Consider the following 16,066-nt stretch of genomic DNA (forward strand, 5'->3'; position numbering starts at 1 on the left):
CGGCTATCAATAAAACTATTGACAACAAATACTTGTGAGATTGTTGGAAAAGAATTCTTATTCACTGTTGATGGGAGTGTAAACTGGTGTACTCACTATGAAAACCAATGTGCAGTTTTCTCAAAAAGGTAAAATTTGAACCACCAAAACATCCATGTACACTACCCTTAAGCATATACCCAAAGGAGTCTATATCCTACCACAGAGATAATTGCACATCCTTATTCATTGCTGTTCTAGTCACCTTAGCTAGGAAATTGAATCAACCTAAATGTCCATCAACTGGTGACAGGAGAATGAAAATGTGGTACGTATATACACAATGGAGCTTTACTCCACGGTAAGGAAAAATAAAGTTATGAAATTTTCAGAAACATGGATAGAATTGGAAAAAAAATTATACTAAGGGAGGTAAACCAAGTCCAGAAAGACAAAAATTGTGTGTTCTCTCTCATATGTGGATCTCTACTTTTAATGTTTTATTTGTTAATCAAGATACAGATCCTAAGAAGAGAGCTGCCCCAACATACCTCAAAAGGGGCCCAACTGAAACTAAGGACAACTGGTGAAATAAGCAAGGGTGATGTTTTCCTGTGAACCGGATACCAGCACAAAGGGGAAGGAGATCAACGCAGAGAAAAATCAACTCCTACCAAAGCAGAGAGCCAGAGCCTCAGAGGCCCCCAACACCTCAGCACTGAAGCAGACCAAAAATGAACCCAACATGGCTCAGGGAAATTTTGCGGAAGAGGGGGCAGAAAGAATGTCAGAGTCACATGTTGGGTCATGATTTGCAGAGACATTTATCATACCAATAACTGAGGGCTAACTCCACAATGCACGACCCATTTTCATTAACAAGGAGGGTCTAATGGGAAGGGGTAGATCACAGATGAGCCTAAATAATGGTACCAAACTGCCTGTATTTACTGAAAAGAAAACTAATAAATTAAATTAAAAAAAAAGATATGTGAAATTGTATAGGCTATGAAACTAGACAAGAGACCATGAGAGGTGAAAAAGGAGAGATGAGCAGAGGGAAAAGGACCAAAAGAAACATGTATTATAAAAGCAGAAAAGAGGCTATGTTGGGGAGGGGCACAAGAGAGAAAAGGGAAATGCAGAAGAGGGAAAGGGAAACAAAAATATGGCTGGAAAACACTGTAATGAAACCTAATTCTTTGTATGCAAATTTTAAAAAATGGGCAAGGGTGGCATGGAGAAAGAAATTGGAGGGCTGGAGAGATGGCTTAGCTGTTAAGCGCTTGCCTATGAAGCCTAAGGACCCTGGTTCAAGGCTAGATTCCCCAGGACCCATGTTAGCCAGATGCACAAGGGATCTCATGTATCTGGAGTTCGTTTGCAGTGGCTGGAAGCCCTGGTGCACCCATTCTCTCTCTCTCTCCCTCCCTCTGCCTCTTTCTCTCTCTATCTGTCACTCTCAAATAAATAAAGAGAAAATTAAAAAGAAAAGAAATTGGAGACACATAGGTGCAGGGGATTACAAAGGGAAGTGGGAGAGATTTTTGCACTGATATGTATATGTATATATATTATCTTACCTGTAGCACTAGATTCACCATAGTACATAAATATTAAAATTTATTAATATATATTTAAATATTAAGTAGATTGTAATAAAATATTATATTTCAGGAAAATTATTACATTGCTGTGCATAATAATCGATTATTTTAGGAAATATAGCTTAGTACCATTAAATAGAGCAAACAATTGGGAAATTCTTACTTTCAAAATATTAATTTCCAGTAACTGATGCCTTTAAAAGGGGAATATTTCCAGCTTAAAAAATATAATTTATAGAATAGAAAGTTGTGATTACCAAGAAAGAATTTAGATTATAACCTCAAACAAGGAATACCTAACAACTCTATATTTCTATACTAATATAAGAAATGCATGACCTGTGGGCTGAAGAGATTGCTCAGTGGTTAAAGGCACTTGCTTGCAAACTTGATAACCCAGGTTTGATTTCCCAGTACCCACAAAAATCCAGATGCACAAAAAGTTGCACATGCATGTGGAGTTCATTAGCAGTGGTAAGAGGCCCTGGCATGCCCATTCATTCTCTCTCCCTCCCTTCTGTTGAAAAATATTTTTTTAAGAAAAGAAATACATGATCTGCATATATACAGGGAAAAGCAAGATCCTACTTTCAATAATGTACTTTTGGGCTGGGAAGATAGCTGAGTGGGTAAAGTGCTTGACATGCAAACTTGAAGACCTGAGTTCAATCCCTAGTACCCACATTAAACTGCCAGAAATGGTGGCAGATGCCTGTAATTCCAGCACTGCTGAGGCAAAACTAGAGAATCCCTGGAACTCATTGGCTAGCCAGTCTATGCTAATTGGTGACCTCTAGGCAAAAGAGGTAGATGGCATTCCTCAGGATAATTCTCCAGGTTATTCTCTGCCTCCACACACACTCATATAAATATAATCGACTTTCACATATCTTTTTTTTAATTTAATTTATTAGTTTTCTTTTCAGTAAATATTTATATGCACTGTCACACATACATACATACACACAGCATACACACACACACAAAAGCTTGTAAAACCAGGCATGTAGATGTGTTTCCTACCACAGGTAAGCAGTGCTGCAGTAATGGACACAAGTAGCTTGATGTCATCTAATTCAATTTTGATACTACCACAGGATGAGGATTTAGTCTTGAAGACTGCTCCTCCTCACTTTAGATGCCAGTCATAAGCCCTACATTACTTATGTGTCCTTCTGACCAACTAGCTATAAATCAAGATTCCCACAATCCCCTCCTTAGGCTTGATGAACTTTCTTAAGCAGCTCCCAAATCTCAGGGAAATATTTTTAGTAGTTTATTATAGAGGATATTATAAAGGATTCATGTAAAGAGATTAGTATTGCAAACTATGTGGGTAGGGACCCAGAGTATCCATAATCTCTCCAGGTGCCAACCTCCAGGATTTTCCATGTATTATATAAATTCATTTTTTTCAGATTCTTTACAGAGGCTCCATTATACTGGCATAATTGAGTAACCATATAGAAATGTGATTGAACAAAAATATTAGGATCTAATGCTAATACAGATAAATAATAGACAAAATAAAGTCTATTCAGATTTTCATTGGCCACTCTATACAGCATTCCTACCTCCCTGATATTGGTCAAAACTCTTACTGAAATGAGGACATTATGATCTACTTACCAGACAAGTGACCAACAGCACTGAAGCAAGTCAGAGAATTTCTTTTGGCTAGCTCCATGGCAAGGAAGAAGAAAAGAAATTGCATAACTCATCTTGGACAAGAGAAATTCTAGGATCTGTAGCTGACTGATCATGTAAGGAATTTTTACCTGCTGTACCTTGTCAATGGTAAGATCAGTGAGATAAGCACAGATAATAGTCCAAGGGGTACCCACTGGTATTTCCAGTATTTGTGTCTCAAAACAAATATTTGTATCAAGGACACAAGTCAATCAAAAAGAATGCCACTCCAAAGAACAGGAGTAGGCTAGTAAACTAGGAAAAGCATGTACTCAGAAAAGTACTGGGCCATGAATCTCATGGTCCTTTATAGGTTATTTACATAGTAGCTACCTCTTAACATGTTTGTATACGGCTGGCTCTTCTCGTGTGTGCCCTATTGTTGTTACATGCAGCTCAGGTAAGTGTTTCCAGCCTTCAGCCAAGTGGCTCCTTTCATGTTGATTTTGATATCTCCTACTCAAAGTTCCCTATTTTCCTGCCACAAAAGTAGGTTCTCTATTTTCAGACTATTTAATGCTATTCCAACACATGCTTTTGTTCAGCTCTATGAACTCACTGAAGGCACCAGTGATGGAATTGGTAGAGTCTTCTGAATATGGCTGCACTTCATATTTGGGCGTAGTCACTTTAGAAGCCATCATCATGCACGTCCTAAGAACCCACCTCCTTCAGACACCTGATATAGGTCAGTCACCTAATGAAGGGCTGCCAAAAGAGAAACAGAATGCAGCAATCACTATGCTTTAATGAATATCTATGTGTCCCAGGCACATAGGCCAGAGAGCAATGGCACTAAAAGCATAAGGTACTTATCATAATGATGTGCTTCTAACCAAAGGCTTTTTTCTCCTCCTTGTCTCCTCTATCCCTTAACAACAAAACTGAAAAACAACCAGTGATTAGTAAAATAATTACATCCAGGTATTTCTGTGATAGAGCTTAAGAGTGTCTTAGATATATAGTATATATGTGGCACATTAACACAATAAAATTTTCTTCAGGCATAAAGAAAAGTGAAAGCATAACACTTGTAGGAAAATGAGTGGAGCTGAAGAGAATTATATTAAGTTAAACAAACCATATTTGGAAAGAAAAATACTACATGTTTTTTGTCATAATTAAAACCCTAAATTTTAATTTTGGTGTATGTGTGTATATCATGAAAGTACAAAGGTGACTGTGGGGGAGGGATGAAACAATAAGTTAAAACACATGTGTTATGAAAGCAGATGGGGTACAATTGAAGAGAAGACAAGACCAACAGAGGGGAAGGGGACCAGAGAGGCAAGTAGAAGAGGAGGAGCAACAAAACTAGAGCATGTATAAAAACACCACAAAGAATTAAAAAAAAAAACTGATTTAAGTGGCCTGAATTCATTCAGGGATTGGCGAGCTCACAACAAACAGGCTTGCAAGTGTTCTATCCCCGAAAGGGCCAAAGTTCCTATGGGTGAACAATCTTCTCCCCATTTCAGAAGGAGAACCTGGGCTCACACATAGTCATGTTCTGTCTTATTCTCCCGAAAAAGCGCTACCTGTACACGGAAAATGGGTCCAGGTCACACTAGAGCGGAGCATCATCTCCCTGACACCAGGAGGGTCCCAATTCTCTTTCTCACAAAACATCCACCCCAGACATCCTGGCACTGAGTTCAGAACCGATTCCATGATACCAATGTCTATCTCCACACCTCCTCACCACCGCGGGGAGCCCACACTGTCAGCTGAGTGCAGACACGTGAAAATAGTACAATGCCCATCTCACCAGATCAAGCCGGTCTCCGTTAAAAAGTAGCTCTAGTCGCCAGAAAGAAATATTCCCAGAGTCGCCTTAGTGACGTCACGTTACTATGGCAATTCAGATGCTGGTCCTCTGCACCGGAAGTACCTCTCTAGAGGCCTCCCCTCCTCTTCTATTCCTCTTAAAGCCAAATGACTGCACGCTGTAGGCTACAATGGTAGATACATAATTCGAGGGTGTAGGAAGGGATACAGGTAATTGTCTGAAATCTCAGCTTTAAGTTAAGCAAATGCATGTTTATAAATAAAATAATAATAAATTAGATTATTTAACTTGAAATTGTTTAACTTAAGCAAAGTATGGCTCTGTTATCAAGACTTGTTGCTATAAATGGGACTTTGGAGAGAATTATGACTATTCAAACACATAGACACAGGGGTGTCTCCTAGAAGTCTTGGACACAATCTAGCCCTTTGAGAGGGAACATGACCCTATCTGTGTCAAAAAAGAGAGAGAGAGAAATTTTCTCTGATGCCTTAACTAAATACCCAAGGAACATTAAAAAGAATTTCCTTTGGGGCTACAGAGATGGTTCAGCAGTTAATACACTTACCTGAAAAGCCAAAGGACTCAGGTTCTATTCCCCAGGACCCATGTAAGCCAGATGCACAAGGGGGCACATCCATCTGGAGTTCTTTGCAGCACCTAGAGGCTGTGATGTGTTCATTCTCTCTCTATATATCTCTCACTCTCTTTCCCTCTCTCTGTGTATGTCTTTCTTTCTGTCTGTCTTTCTTTGCTTGCAAATAAATAAATTTTAAAAAGGATGACCTTCAAGGAATCTCAGAATTATTTCAAAGAAGTAGGGCTGTAATAGTATACTTACATACTTATTTAGTAAGCATAAGCTTAATTCAGTAGAATCATATGGGATTATCTGGGAATATTTCTCCATTTCTAAGTATTTCCTTCAGATATTTTTTTCTTGGAGTCATCTATGGACGAAAACACATCTAGTTTTTCTGAAAACTCACTTCTTTCTCATGGAGGTCAGTAACATGAATAGTGGGTTTCAAAACAGGAGTTACACAGTCCAGACCCTCTCTTTAACACTCAATTATAATTTTTCCTTATCCAAAAATTGTTCTGTCTGCATTCAGGGTAGGTGTTGCAATAGACCCACAACTCTTCTCCTTGTTGGTGCCTCTCTGTGAAATGAATTAGGAGCAAGATAGCTTTTTTTTTTTTTTCTGATAGGTAGTTGCTAGAGATTACTGGCCCACAGAAACCTGGATGCCACCTTGCCTGCCCTGGCAGTTCTGGAACCCCCATCTGATCTAGTCGCATATAAGATGGATGCAGGCAACAACTCCCCAGCAATAGCTTCTTGCTTCTTTCTCAACTTTTCCAGGGCTTGGCATACGTGTTGGCTGGCTTTTTGAGTCACCCTCTTGAGTTCACCAACTAATCAGGTCCCTCCTTTATGCACCTGAATCTGGTGGTGAACTTCTTTCTAATTGGATATTTGATTCACAAAAATGGCCCTGACACACATATGTAAGCCTCTTGACTCTTGGCCACTTTTGTAAGCTCTTGGCTCCTCTGACCCTCTGGCTTCCTTACATCTCTAAATTCTCTGGCTCCTATGTAAGGAGAATATTCTGAGTCTCCCTTCCCCCTTTCCATCTTGGATTCCAGGACTTCAACACCATGAAGGGGAGAATTTATTTTTGCCTAGGCACTTTCCTGCCTTGTTTTGGGGCACTTTCCTGCTTTGCTTTCCACTTGTGTGTGAGCCCCTTCCCCAGAGACTTCTCTCACTGAGAGAGGTCTTCCTTATGTGAGAGAGATTTTCTGTCTCTCAGCCTGGCTGGGAAGGGGAAGAATTTCTTTTGGCTTGGACTTCCTGCTTGCCTTCCCTTTGGACCCTAGTCCTTCCTAAAATAATTCTCATAATTCTGGTCGGAAAGATTTCTCAGTGGTTAAAGGTAATTGCTTGTAAAGCCTAAAGGCCCAGGTTCAATTCCACAGTACCCACATAAAGCCAAATGCACAAAATGACACGTCAATAGTTCATTCTGTTGTGACCCTCTCACTTTGTCTCCCCTTGAAAATGATCTCTTAAAATTTCATAATTCATAATTTACCCTTCTCTGAGTCTGTATTTTTCAGTTCTTTGATAACTTGTAAAAGAACCTGAAGTTGGGGTTCACTATCCTTGGAGCCTCCTACATCTTTATGGAGATCTAATCCTTCCCAGGACTCTAATATCACATCATCTGGACCCCCAACTTTACTGTAACTTTTATCCAAAATACTATACTCTTAAAGAGGTACCCAAAATATTCCCATAGTATCAGAACTAAACTAACTAAAATTATGACAAAAGGAGAATTATATATTAAATTTATCTTCTATGTATAATAATGGAAGTATAAATATATGAGAATATTGTCAAAATAAATAAGAATATATACCACATACTTGAATGTGCTTTACATTATCTAGCAAGAGGGCTTTTCATAAATAAGCCACAGAAGTAGACAGACTTATTACCCAACAGTGTTGTGTTGGAACAGTCAGAAAGGCTGAGGGCTGCAGTGCACCATCTACATGCTTTCTGATGAAGAAATCCTGTATATATGTGTGCAAGCAAAAGTAGCTTCCTGTACAAAGGCTAACTCTGGCAGGAGAAACTGACTCTAGACAATTTGTTTGAGGAATGCTTTTTATATGAATAGCTGCTTTTCATTCTGGTTGTGGATCTAGCAAACTTCTAACATATAGCTATCCATTTGGCTCACATAGCTACTTGTAGCAACACTGTCTACTCCTTTAACAAGTTAGTTACAGTGCATGTGCACCCCATGAAAAGGGATTAAGATCAATTTTCAAATTCTAACACTATGGTGAAAAGTCATACATAAGAAAAATTCCTCATGGAAATTCCCATAAACCCACAAGAAATTATAGTAAAAAATATAAAGCCCCTTCCTTATTCTTTTTTTAAATTAGTTTTGTACTCAGTGAATACAGTCAAGTTGGTACCATTATTAGCCTCCTCCCTGTCCTCCTCCCTCCACAGGGACCCTCCTAGTTGACCCTTCCTTATTCTTAAAGGTTAAGTAAGAGAATACTATTTTATTCCAATGAGATGAGGCCACAACAAAGAGGAAAAGTTCACCAAAATCTCACATTTTAATTTATAGTTTGACACAGAAAAAAAACCTGAAATTAAAAACAAATTGAGCAAGCTTGGATGGATCTTTTGTACTCCCTGCCTTGATTGTCACCTGGGGCTGCATTCATTTTAAGGTCCTGTTTCACTGGGGCATTCTGAGAACTCTCACATAGATGACTACTGGGGCTGGTGTGCTGGAAACTCAGCTGGGACTATTGATGAGAGAATCTTAGTTCTACTCCACAAAGTATTACATGCGTAAGGGTGTTAGATCAAATTTAATCTAATTAAGTTTGAATTTCAGATAAAAATAGTTTAGTAAAATACACTACTTGATTTTTCTGAAATTTAAATTAAACTAGATAAACTATATGAATTATGATTTGTTAAATCTGACAAACTTAGGGAAGAAAGTGCCTCAGTTAAACCAAGAATATATTAAAATTCTAAATACATGCTTATATGTAAAACAGCAGAGCATCAAAAGAGATGAAACAAAGGCTGAAAGAACTAAAAGGTGAATATACAAATTGACAAGTACAATTGAGATCTCCATTACTCCTTGTTTGGTAATAGAATTAGGAGAGCGATTAGGACATCATCAAGGTTCCAGAAAATGAGAAGGACACCATGAGCCAGCTGGATCTAGTGGACACTTACAGAATATTAGACCTAAAAACAGCAGAATATTGTGGCTTGGTCAATGGCTCAGTGGTAAAAGGTGCTTGCTTGAAAAGTAGTCAGGCCCAGGTGGGCCCATCCACCCATATAAAGCTACATGGACATTTGTTGTTGCAGCAAGAAACCCTGGCATGTCTGCCCAAACACAAACATGCAAATAAATTAATTAATTAAAAGGTAAAGAGGAAAAACATCAGAATATGCACTCTTTCAAATGCACATGGGAAATTCATTGAAAAAACAAAAAAACAACAACAAAAAGAAACAACAGAGGTGGTACACGCCTTTAATACCAGAGACATAGGAGGATCACTCTGAGTTTTAGGTCAACCTGGGACTACAGAGTGAGTTTCAGGTCAGCCTGGGTTAGAGAGAGACCCTACCTTGGAAAAAACAAACAAACAACTTCAACCTGAGTCTCAAAAAGAACCTTAACTTGACTTCCAGTTGAGATGGTGGTGTAGGTACCACACCAAAGCAGCCTGGGGGGGGGAAGGCCAAAAAACTCAGCAAAATACACACTTTTACTAAAAAGTGAGGTGTATAGGAAATTGACACGGCAGTGGAGAAGTAGAAGAGATCCAGAGCATCCAGAGCCTGCACAGGCTGGCAAAAGTGGCCCCGGCAGGTCCACTGACGGCAGCGGTGGTGGCACACCAGAAAGCTGCCAGGCTCAGCTTGGGCCACAGGGAAAGCCAGGTAAGGGAAGCTTCCACTCACACCAGAGCATTCTGCAAACTCAAGAAATATGAAGGGAGAGTGGCAGTGAACAACGGAAGAGCAGATCACAAGGTAGAAGAACATATGGAACAGCAAGAGGTCTAAAGCAGCATCAGCTCCCTCCCCTCCCCCACCACCCGTGTCCAGCTCCAGTGAACAGAGCAGTGGTCCCGGGACCCGGCCAAGCAACTTGAGCCGACAGCAGAACCCAAGCAGGAGCAGAGTCCGGCAGCAACATCAGCAGCTTCGCCACTGGCAACAGCGACCCCAGTGGCAGCAGATCCAGCAGCAGCAGATTCAGCAACAGCAGTGGCAGTTCCAGCAGCGGCAGCTTCAGAGGCAACAGCAGTGGATCCAGCAGTGGCAGCTACAGCAGCAGCAGCAGTGGCACGAGCAGTGGCGGATCCAGCAGCACCAGCTTCAGCAGCAGCACCTTCAGTAGCAGCAGTGGCGGACCCAGCAGCAGCAGCTTTAGCAGCAGCAGTAGCAGTTCCAGCAGCGGGCATGCTGATCTGCAAGGCCAGTTTCCAGGCTCAGTTTGCCCTGCAGGAAAAGCCAGTGCCCAGCTCCAGAAATCAGAGCAGCAGATCAACACCCCAACCAGCAACTTGACTGAGAGCAAAATCATCCAAAAAGGTAACTGGGATTGCACCAGGGAAGGGTCTCACTTGCTCACAAGCTGACTTGGATACCTCAACAGACCAGAAATCTTAACCTCTTTATTGATAGAGGATCTGGTTGGTATAATACTTGCTCTTACATAAATACTCAGTGCTGTTTTTGATTGAATGTGTATAGTGTTTAGTTAAATTTTAGAATCATCCTATATTTTATTCCACTCAGACTACTTGAATACTCCCATAGCAGGCAAACACAACCACTAGGAACACATTTGTAGACACTCTGAGAGTCTTAAGAGCCACACCTAACAACTTAAGCTCCTACCATGAAAATATATAACATCAGATCAATTGATACAGCTAAGAATACCCAGCTAACTAGAAAATCCAAGCATTAACTTAATCCAAGATGCAAAAATATATACATTATAACACAAGAAACACTAAAAAGCAAGATGATATAAATCCACCTAAAAGTACTAATGCATCAGAGATGACCTCCGGTGAGAACAAGTTAGAGGAAATGCCTGAGAAAGATTTCAAAAGAATGATTGTAAATATGTTCAAAGAAATCAAAGAACAAATCAAAGGAATCAAAGAGGAAATCAAAGGAATCAAAGAAGACGCAGGACACCAATTTAATGAAATAAAGAAGGCAATACAAGACATAAATAAAAAAATAAAAATAATAAAGAAAAACCAGTCAGAATTACTAGCAATGAAGAACACAGTTAATGAAGCAAAAACTCTGTAGAAAATATCACCAGTAGAATGGATGAAGGAGAGGACAGAATATCTAAGCTAGAAGACCAGGTGGCAGATCTAATCAAACTTCCAAACACACACACCAAAGAAAAAATATTGAAGGCAGTTAGAGAGAAAAATCAAATTACCTCCAAAAGCAAGCCCATCAGGATTACAGCAGATTATTCAACACAAACTTTTAAAGCCAGAAGGGCTTGGAGTGATATATTCCAAGTTCTGAAAGATAACAACTGTCAACCAAGGTTAATTTATCCTGCAAAGTTATCCATTCAAATAGACAAAGAAATAAGGACATTCCATGACAAAAGCAGGTTAAAGGAGTATTTGAAAACAAAACCAGCTCTACAGAAAATACTTGATAGAATCCTCCATGCTGAAGAAAAGGAAAAGCACACATATAAGGAAACTAGAAAAAACAAGCAATACTCAAATACTAGTTAACACAAGAGAGCACAGGTAGAACTAGAACCACAAAAAAAATGGCAAACATAAATACACACATTTCAATAATATCTCTTAATATCAACGGCCTCAATGCCCCAACAAAAAGACATAGGTTTGCAGACTGGGTTAAAAAGCAGGAGCCTACAATTTGTTGTCTCCAAGAAACTCACCTTTCTACGAAGGATAGACATTATCTTAGGGTGAAAGGTTGGAAGACGGTGTTTGAAGCAAATGGACCTAGAAAACAAGCAGGGGGTGCTATCCTAATATCTGACAAAGTAGACTTCAGTCCAACGTTAGTCAAGAAATTTAAGGAAGGTCACTTTATATTGATTAAGGGCACACTTCAACAGGAGGACATTACAATCCTAAACATATATGCACCTAACATGGGGGCTCCCAAATTCATCAAACAAACACTATTAGAACTAAGGTCACAGATAACACCAAACACAGTGGTGGTGGGTGACTTTAACACCCAAATCTCATCAATTGACAGGTCCTCCTGGGAAAAAATAAACAGAGTGGCATCTGGACTAAATGAGGTCATAGAAGGAATGGACCTAACAGATATATACAGGGCATTTCATCCAAATGCTGCAGAATATACATTCTTTTCAGCAGCACATGGAACATTCTCTAAAATAGACCATATATTTGGACACAAATAAATCTTAACAAACTCAGGAAAATTGAAATAATTCCTTGCATTCTATCTAACCACAATGGAATTAAACTACAAATCAATAGGAAGAAAGGCTATAGAGCATACACAAAATCATGGAAACTAAACAATACACTACTAAATGATGAATGGGTCAATGAAGAAATCAAGAAGGAAATCAAAAAATTTATAGAGTCAAACAATAATGAGAACACAACATACCAAAATCTCTGGGACACAATGAAGACAGTCCGAAGATGTAAATTTATAGCTTTAAGTGCCTATATTAAGAAATTAGAGCCGGGCGTTGTGGCACACACCTTTAATCCCAGCACTCGGGAGGCAGAGGAAGGAAGATTGCCATGAGTTCAAGGCCACCCTGAGACTCCATAGTGGATTTCAGGTCAGTCTGGGCCAGAGTGAGACCCTACCTCGAAAAACCAAAAAAAAAAAAAAAAAAAAAAGAAAGAAATTAGAAAGGTCACAAGTAAACGACCTAATGCTTCACCTTAAAGCCTTGGAAAAAGAAGAACAAGGCAAATCAAAAATCAGTAGACGGGAAGAAATAATAATGATTGTGCAGAAATTAGTGAAATAGAAACAAAAAATCCAAAATTTATTGGAAAAAAGAGTTGGTTCTTTAGCAATTCTGACCAAAAGAAAGAGAGAAGAGATACAAATTAATAAAATTAGAGATGAAAAAGGTAACATCACAACAGATTCCAGAGAAATTCAAAAAATCATAGAGACATACTATAAAAGCATATCCTCCACAAAACATGAAAATCTAGAGAAATGGATGATTTCCTTGATTTATATGGCATACTAGAATTAAATCAAGATGCTATTAATCACTTAAATAGACCTATAACAAGCATGGAGATCCAAACAGTTATCAAAAATCTCCCAACTAAAAAAACCCAGGCCCAGGTGGATTCACTGCCGAATTTTACCAGACCTTCAAGGAAGAGCTAACACCATTGCTTCTTAATCATTTCCAGGAAATAGGAAAATAAGGAATTCTACCAAATTCCTACTATGAAGCCAGCATCACCTTGATACCAAAACCAGGCAAAGATAGAACAAAAAAAGAAAATTACAAACCAATCTCCCTCATGAACATAGATGCAAAAATTCTCAACAAAATATTAGCAAACAGAATAAAAGAATATATCAGAAAGATCATTCACCCTGACCAAGTGGGCTTTATCCCAGCAATGCAGGGATGTTTCAATATATGCAAATCTATAAATGTAATACATTATATAAATGGGTTGAAGGACAAAAATCACATGATCATCTCATTAGACCCAGAGAAAGCATTTGACAAAATCCAACATATTACTAAATGGGGAAAAACTGGAAGCTTTTCCACTAAAATCAGGAGCAAGACAAGGGTGTCCACTGTCCCCACTTTTATTTAGTATAGTTCTGGAAGTCTTAGCCATAGCAATAAGGCAAGAGACACACATAAGAGGGATACAAATTGGAAAGGAAGAAATCAAGTTACCATTATTTGCAGATGACATGATTCTATGCATAAAGGATCCTAAAAACTCTACTAGCAAACTGTTAGAGCTGATAAAATCCTACATCCATTTGGCAGGATACAAAATAAATACACAGAAATCAGTAGCCTTCATATATGCTAACAACAAACACACAGAGGATGAAATCAGAGAATCACTCCAATTTACAATTGCATCAAAAAAAAGTACCATAGAATAACCTAACCAAGGAAGTAAAGAATCTATACAATGAGAATTTTAAAACTCTCAAGCGAAAAATTGCAGAAGACCCTACAAAATGGAAAAACTTCCCTTGTTCCTGGATTGGAAAAATCAATATTGTGAAAATGGCAATCTTACCAAAAGCAATCTATACATTTAATGTAATCCCTATCAAAATTACAAAGGCCTTCTTCATGGAAATAGAAAAACCAATCCAAAAATTTATTTGGAATCAGAAAAAACCCTCAAATATCTAAAATAATACTGAGCAACAAAAAAGAGGCTGGTGGTATCACCATACCTGATTTTAACCTATACTACAGAGCCATAGTAACAAAAACAGCATGGTACTGGCACAAAAACAGACATGTAGATCAGTGGAACAGAATAGAGGACCCAGACATAAGTCCAAGTAGCTATAGCCACCTGATATTGGATAAAAATGCCAAAAATACTCATTGGAGAAAAGACAGCCTATTCAGCAAATGGTGTTTTGAAAACTGGATAAATATCTGCAGAAGGATGAAAACAGATTCTTCTCTCTCGCCATGCACAAGAATTAAGTCCAAATGGATTAAAGACCTTAACATCAGACCGGAAACTTTGAAACTGCTAGAGGAAAAAGTAGGGGAAACCCTTCAACATATTGGTCTTGGCAAAGACTTTCTGAATACAACCCCAATTGCTCAGGCAATAAAACCACAGATTAACCACTGGGACCTAATGAAATTACAAAGATTTTGCACCGCAAAGGACACAGTGAAAAAAGCAAAGAGGCAACCTACAGAATGGGAAAAAATCTTCGCCAGCTATATATCTGATAGAAGATTAATATCTAGGATATACAAAGAACTCAAAAAGTTAAATAATATGGAGTCAAACAAGCCAATCAAAAAATGGGCTATGGAGCTAAATAGAGAGTTCTCAAAGGAAGAAATACGAATGGCATATAAGCATCTAAAAAAATGTTCTACGTCACTAGTCATCAGGGAAATGCAGATTAAAACTACATTGAGATTCCATCTCACTCCTGTCAGATTGGCCACCATCATGAAAACAATTGATCATAAATGTTGGCGGGGATGTGGAAAAAGAGGAACCCTTCTACCCTGCTGGTGGGAATGCAATCTGGTCCAGCCATTGTGGAAAACAGTGTGGAGGTTCCTAAAACAGCTAGAGATTGATTTACCATATGACCCAGCTATAGCACTCCTAGGCATATATCCAAAGGACTCATCTCATTTCCTTAGAAGTACATGCTCAACCATGTTTATTGCTGCTCAATTTATAATAGCTGGGAAATGGAACCAGCCTAGATGTCCCTCAACAGATGAGTGGATAATGAAGATGTGGTACATTTATACAATGGAGTTCTACTCAGCAGTAAAGAAAAATGAAGTTATGAAATTTGCAGAAAAATGGATGGACCTGGAAAGTATTATACTAAGTCAGGTAACCCAGGCCCAGAAAGCCAAGCGCCACATGTTCTCTCTCATATGTGGATCCTAGCTACAGATGACTGGGCTTCTGCGTGAGAATGAAAATACTTAGTAGCAGAGGCCAGTAAGTTGAAAAGGAGACATAAAGGGTGGAGAAAGGAAGGGAGGAGGATACTTAATAGGTTGATATTGTATATATGTAATTACAATGATTGTAATGGGGAGGTAATATGATGGAGAATGGAATTTCAAACGGGAAAGTGTGGGGGTGGGGAGGGCGGGAATTACCATGGGATATATTTTATAATCATGAAAAATGTTAATAAAAATTAAAAAAAAGAAAAGAAAAGAAAAAACAGGGCTATGCAATATATTCAGAACATAGAAGTTATAATATTACAAACAAAACCAAAAATCCCCATCACATAAATCATTCCTATGTAAGTAACTCCTGTTCTGCTTGATTTGGGGTTAAAGATGTGTCATTTAGTACCAAGAAGTCAACATTTACTTATTCTCAACACTTTGGTAGCTTTTGAGGGTCTATAGTAGTCCCTGCCATGTGCAAAAAGAAGCTTGTCTGGCCAAAGATGGGCTACAGAGTAAGTCCCAGGCCAGCCTTGTGTAGAGTGAGACTTTGCCTCAAAAAAAAAAAAAAAAAAAAAGAGCTTGAGCTGTCTGAGGTGTATCCATGATGTAAGAGTCAGACCGTCTTGTACCTCCAAAGATGAAGTGTTTGGTGACTTAAAGTCTGTGGAGAAGGGATCTGCCTGAATCTCAGGGCCTGAACCTTTATTGATGAT

At 38.8% G+C, this 16,066-nt stretch overlaps 1 protein-coding gene across 3 annotated transcripts in view; it reads right to left on the reverse strand.

The window, feature by feature from the left end:
- The window catches only part of LOC123456669 (adaptin ear-binding coat-associated protein 1-like), a 74,859-nt gene extending 69,760 nt beyond the window's left edge, over window positions 1-5,099 (reverse strand). For 2 of the 3 annotated variants that reach the window (XM_045140578.1, XM_045140577.1), the window contains exons 1-4: window positions 5,044-5,099; window positions 4,112-4,159; window positions 3,835-3,983; window positions 3,216-3,263 (exon numbers count right to left, since the gene is read on the reverse strand). The gene's annotated coding sequence lies outside the window, so the exon portion shown is untranslated. Of the gene's footprint in view, window positions 1-3,215; window positions 3,268-3,834; window positions 3,984-4,111; window positions 4,160-5,043 lie in introns of all 3 variants that reach the window. The other variant, XM_045140576.1, reaches the window with a different exon arrangement.
- Window positions 5,100-16,066: the final 10,967 nt, after the last annotated feature.

The sequence above is a fragment of the Jaculus jaculus genome, chromosome X (genome assembly GCF_020740685.1).
Source record: "Jaculus jaculus isolate mJacJac1 chromosome X, mJacJac1.mat.Y.cur, whole genome shotgun sequence".
Classification (NCBI taxonomy): domain Eukaryota; kingdom Metazoa; phylum Chordata; class Mammalia; order Rodentia; family Dipodidae; genus Jaculus; species Jaculus jaculus.